This window comes from Anoplophora glabripennis, unplaced genomic scaffold (genome assembly GCF_000390285.2).
Source record: "Anoplophora glabripennis isolate ALB-LARVAE unplaced genomic scaffold, Agla_2.0 scaffold113, whole genome shotgun sequence".
Classification (NCBI taxonomy): Eukaryota; Metazoa; Arthropoda; class Insecta; order Coleoptera; family Cerambycidae; genus Anoplophora; species Anoplophora glabripennis.
The window spans coordinates 354,617-360,333 of record NW_019416240.1 but is presented as its reverse complement, the minus strand read 5'-3'; the positions used below and the strand labels follow the sequence as shown (position 1 = coordinate 360,333).

General features: G+C 30.9%; 1 protein-coding gene across 4 annotated transcripts in view; it reads left to right on the top strand.

Moving 5' to 3' along the window:
- Positions 1 to 4,468: 4,468 nt before the first annotated feature.
- The window catches only part of LOC108905970 (serine/threonine-protein kinase tousled-like 2), a 206,045-nt gene continuing 204,796 nt past the window's right edge, over positions 4,469 to 5,717 (top strand). For 3 of the 4 annotated variants that reach the window (XM_023455863.1, XM_023455858.1, XM_018709070.2), the window contains exon 1: positions 4,469 to 4,838. The gene's annotated coding sequence lies outside the window, so the exon portion shown is untranslated. The remainder of the gene's footprint in view (positions 4,839 to 5,717) is intronic. The other variant, XM_023455860.1, reaches the window with a different exon arrangement.

Sequence of the window (5,717 nt, the reverse complement as noted above, 5' to 3'; positions counted from 1 at the left end):
TCGCCGGCAATAACGGAAACTGCAATAAATTCGGTTTTACGATCGGATGACTTTTAAGCCGCAGAGCGCAAAGTAATCAATAAAGTATACGAAAGTTAAAATAGACCCGAAAGTAAATAGCAAGGGACTCACCTTTTTTAAATTTAAGATATTCCTTCCTTTAAAATAAATCTACACAACTAATATCTTGAGACAAAATCACAAATTGTTGACCGTGGTGGTCATAGAAACACCATTTTAAACTCTAATGTTTTATTTTGCAAAGCCTACACCTAATGAATAAATGAATAGGTATCTTGCAAATTGATTTTTTAATCATTCAAAGAATTTCCGATATGACGTACCTACTTACATTTAATTGAATAAACACAAAAATAATGACAATCATTAAATGGAAATCAGTACTTTATTGAGATTTTAATTTTTGTTACTTCAAAATATTTAATTTGGATTTTTATTGAAATTTGTTATATGAGATTTAATCTCCTATAAATACTAGTGCCATCTACTATACAGTAAACATATTACAACTAGAATAGTTAAGTAATTATCCGTATACCTGCTAGATGGCAGTCACATAAAAATCTGAAAAGAATTCCCCAGTTTTGTATTCCGTTCTAACTTATCAAGGAACAAACTCGTTAAAATCATTATTTTACAAATTGAATATTAGATAAGAGATGTAATTAGATAGAACTATATTTATTTCCTTTTTTAACTAACTGTGCTTATCTCATTTTTTTAAATAGGTATCTCAAGTAGGTGCGTTCGTAATATCACATACTTCTATAGAAGTTTGTGCGTAATATATTCACAGTGACAAGATTTTCTTTTAACTAGTAGTAGCTAAGCTACAATCTAAAAGCTTATCAAAACTTGTTTTCATTTTATTGATGTATCATGGATAAATAAATTTAATATAAATATACTTATACATGTCCGAAGTGAATAGAAAAAAGTTATATAGCTAGTTATATAAGGTCATGATTTTTATAGGTACCTATTAATAAAATTCTAAAAACTCAATTTCATTTTGGAAATAAAAGTTAAACAAGACCTAGTCTGTTTTAATTATTTGTATATAACTAATTATAACGTGCGATAGGTGAATATATCAATATCTTTTTGAGAAATTATTAGGTAGGTAACTGCCAGTGGCGGCTGGTGATGAAAATTGAATATTTTTATAAATACACGGAACTGAGACAATTTTTTTATAAGATGATATCTAGGCTGACAAAGAGAACTATCAAATTAAATTTGCGAAATAAAAAATATGGGATCTCGAAATGGATTGCAATCGAATGTTTTCATCGTGAAAGTTCTCTTTATTGGCCTTAAGAAACGGTGGGACCAGACTTTTAAAAATGAGACCACCTCAAACAGGTAGACTAGACAAGGAGACCGAACTCATACGGGAAAACTGACAAAACTCGTACAAATTACATATTAGGCTTTTTTCGCGACTGAGTATTGGTCAATATGTAGGTAACTTGTTGTTACCAGTTATATCTCTTTTGATCTTAGTTGTCATATAGTAGTTTAAATTTCTTCACTCACTCATACAGCACATACTACAACATACGACTTCACTCACGAAAAAAAGTCTATAGATTTTACTACTAGCGTCGCTAGTTTTTCTTTTGCACCGAAGTGAATGTAGTACGACACATACGTGTGAAGTAAGCAAACAACAACCAACTCTATTTTAAAATAAATTGAAATAGACTAACCTAGAAATCAAAGTAAATATTGCAATTTGTTTTTAAGAATCTATTAAATAAAAAGTCCCTTCCCCTCCACTATTTCGGTGCATGTGGACACTAGCGCACTCTAATTTGGTAAGATATTTGTTTACATTGAGTTCTTTCTCCTTGTCTAGGCTCCCTGGTTTCATTCTTCGATTTTCACCATCCGGCGATTCGATTCTAAAAAAAATCTCTAAAAGTAAAAACGTGAAATATGCATGGGCGTAGCTGGAAAGGGAGGGCGGTAGTATACACCACCTCAGAAAAAAAGATCCACTAATATCATCTAAGTCGCGAAGTGCGTAACTTTTTTTTAAAATCAAATCAAAATGTGTTTTTAAAATTTTGTATCGGTAAGTCAAGTCTCCGATTTCGTTTACAGGCCTCCATACAGCTTGCAGCTTTGGGCCCACATTGAGCAAAAATCCTAGCTACGCCTATGGAAATATATGAAGTTGCTTTTTAAATTAATTTTTGATTAAACAAGAATATTTGCTAATGTAAATGAAATAGAACGTATAGGTACGTCATATTTAATTTAATTCTACATTTATCTAAACGTCGCATATAGAAAATCCTATAGTTTATATTAAAACGAGAAAAACTAAGTAAAAAGTCAAAAAATAATTTTCGTTCCAAATAAAATTAACATTTGAAAAATGGCAAAAGATTTGTTCAAGTGAGGTACCATAATTTTTGAGAAAAATGAAACCAACGTATCTTATATGATAGCGGTTTACCTAAAGCTTAAATTCAATATTTTATCCACTTAATTTTCAGACAAAATTTCTATATCTTTAATTCATCAGGAGATATTTAGAAATATAATACATTTTTTTGAAAATGTTTAATTTTTTCCATACCTTATGTACAGGGTGTTTCGAAAAATACCGTAAGTTGGAAATTGATAGAACATAAAAAATAGGAATGTTGTTCTAATAAACCAGGGTCCTATCGTCTTTTGTTTTTGAGAAACAGGACGTCAAAATTTTTTTTTTAAACTGAATTTTGACCAAATAATTTTTAAAAAACAATGTAATTCAATAAAATTTGGTACAGGTAAGGTTTTGAGGACACTCAATACGTCAGTGTTATTAGTTTTTGACCATCTACTAGAGATCGCTAGCTACGACCTTTTCCAGTGACATTCTATGATGATTTCTTTGATGTTAGGCTTTTTACAGTGTATGTTAAATATAATGTAAAATTTTATTTTAGGTACATAAAATGATATTCTGGTTAAAATTGCTAAAAATCACCGTTTTTGATAAAAACGCAAACCCAAAATTTGATATAGTTCCTCTTTAACTTGCAAGGTGACCGAAACGAATGGGCCATACTTGAAGGGCTTTCGTACAATTCTGCTTCCTAAAATAGCATTAAGAAGTTATGTCAGTATTAAAGTTAAAATGAAATTTAAAAAAATGGAACACCCATAAATAACATTTTAGGGAAGCAAAATTGTACTAAGGTAACTTGATCTAGATCGGTTTATTTTCATTCGGAAAGTTACTCTTGCAGTATGATTTATTCGTTTCTGGACACCCTGTATATACCTACAAGCTGGTTGATTTTGGGACAGAATTTGCGTCCTTCTCAAAAAACGGTGCGTTTCCAGCTATTTCAACAAGACTACTTTTGTACTTCATTTTACATAATACGACATATTCTGCAAATATCCTAACTTATACAAATATTTGCATATGTCATAAAATTCACAGGGAAAGGTCATAGCTAACGATATCGTGTTCAGAAATTAACAATACTAATGTATTTAGCTTCTCAAAAACTTGTCTGCGCTAAATTTCAATGTATTCCATTGTTTTTGCAAAAAGATATTGCTAAAATCCTATTTGACACACTATATCTCAAAAACAAATGACGATAGGCTGCCTATAGAAAAAAATCGTCTTTTTGATATTCTATCATCTCCTGAATATATGATACCTTTTTCCAAATCTCCCTATGTACATATTAAATATACATAAAATTTACATAAAATGTATTTTAATCGATAACTTTGTCATCATTTTATTTTTATCTATTAATTTCATCTTAGCAAAATAGTCTAAAATTTTTCTAACACCAAACATTTATTATATGAAACAACCTTCTCGTATTAATAAATAAAGGCTCTGTAGAATGTTTTCTTTAATTCAGACCTCAAACTTTTTACGTAAGAGCTATCCGGTAGTGCGGTAGTACCTTTTTCTACACAAAAATGTAGTATCACTTACAAGACATTTTTGTGATAGGAATTAATTAATTAATTCGAAATTTGTATTCATTTAAGTATATCTGGTTATTAGTTATTAAAAATAACATCAGTAGGTAAAGTTGCAGTTACGATTTGGAAATAATTTTCCACATATTTTTCTGTCATATTTGGTAAAATATTACTGTTCAACTTTATTGGATATTAATAATCCCTTCTTTGGGCTAATAAAACTTTTAAGTGCTCCATAATCTGCATTATCACGTCGGATAGATAAACGAGAACTTATAAAGCTCGCCAATAAAAACGTTATGGTCATTAAATTAAAACGGGCAAATATGAGGTCAGGGTGAGTTTTTTTGAAGAGTAAACAGAGGGCGGTTTCGCGCGCTATCAGGCCGGTATAATAGTTTGTTTATTTTCCCACTGTTCACCGGCGATTTCCCGACAGCCCTGTCACCTTATCCATCCGTACTTGTGCTTAACATCCGCGCTCTTCTATGCAAAACATTACAAAGTAGATCAATCTGTGATCCTTGGGAACGCATGTCAACTTATCCGAACCCATTAGAAAAAGTTAACAGCACGTTCTGAAATTTTAATGGTGCAGAAATGATGGATAAGACATTCGTCGAGTGATCTGTGGTGTTTATATCGTGTTTTGTTGACCAACAAACATCGAAAATGACCGTGGAAGAAAATAATTTATCGGTAACTACTAGTCAGTCGCCATCTTTCTGGTGAGTTTTTCTCGTGCGACTTATTTTAAATTTAATTTGGGATAATTATGCTGATTGACTGTTGAAGTTCTGTGATTTAAAAGTGTGGAGTATTCGACAATTGAAGGACGGATTTTTAACCTCCGGAAACCAGAGGTAAGGCGATTTATTTACGTCTTTTTTGTACGCCTTCCATTCGATCTTCCACACACAGACATCACTTTTATTGTAAATTTTACATCTATTGTGTAGCCATCATGAATCCACAAAGACCCAATTAATAAAACATTTATCCACTCACACATATTCCATTTCCTACATATTTTAAACGAACGGAATGTATTTTTTATGCCATTTAAAAATACGTCCATATTTTTGACAGCTATAAATCTTTTTCGGCATTAGTTGTGTATGTTAATTAAAATATAATATTTCCTTGTAAGGTAACAAGCTTTAATAATAGTCAGAGCCTCTCATATTTATTTTTTTGTAATAAAATATTTCTGTCTACAAGGAATTTAATGTTACTGTAAATAGAAATGCGTTTTACACTTTGAGTTGCCTGACAAGTTTATATATTTGTTGCAATAGTAATCCTAATTTTTATCGTAACACATATACTACATAGTACAACAAATACCTACACGTTAGAGTGTATAATTGGGGAATTTTAAAGATGTCAACGTTTCATTCGTTGGTTAAAATTTTCTTGTGAGGTAGGTAGATATACCAAATCGTGTTCGATAATAATTTATCCGCATCTAAAAATAACTCTAATGTAGTCACGTGATTTGTTATAATTTAATATGTAATTACATTAAGCATAATGTGAAATGGAGGAGTTTTACGCCAATACAATGTACAAATCAATAAATAAAACTTGTTCCAGAAAGCATATCTTTTGTATCGTCTCCGTGGCTCTTTTTCTCTCGTCTTTTGTGCTATAGTTAATCCGTTTTGGAGGATGAATGTATGCATTTAAGTAGGCCATATTTAAATTTAGGATGCCAGGTGTAGGTAGGCAAGAAAATCCTA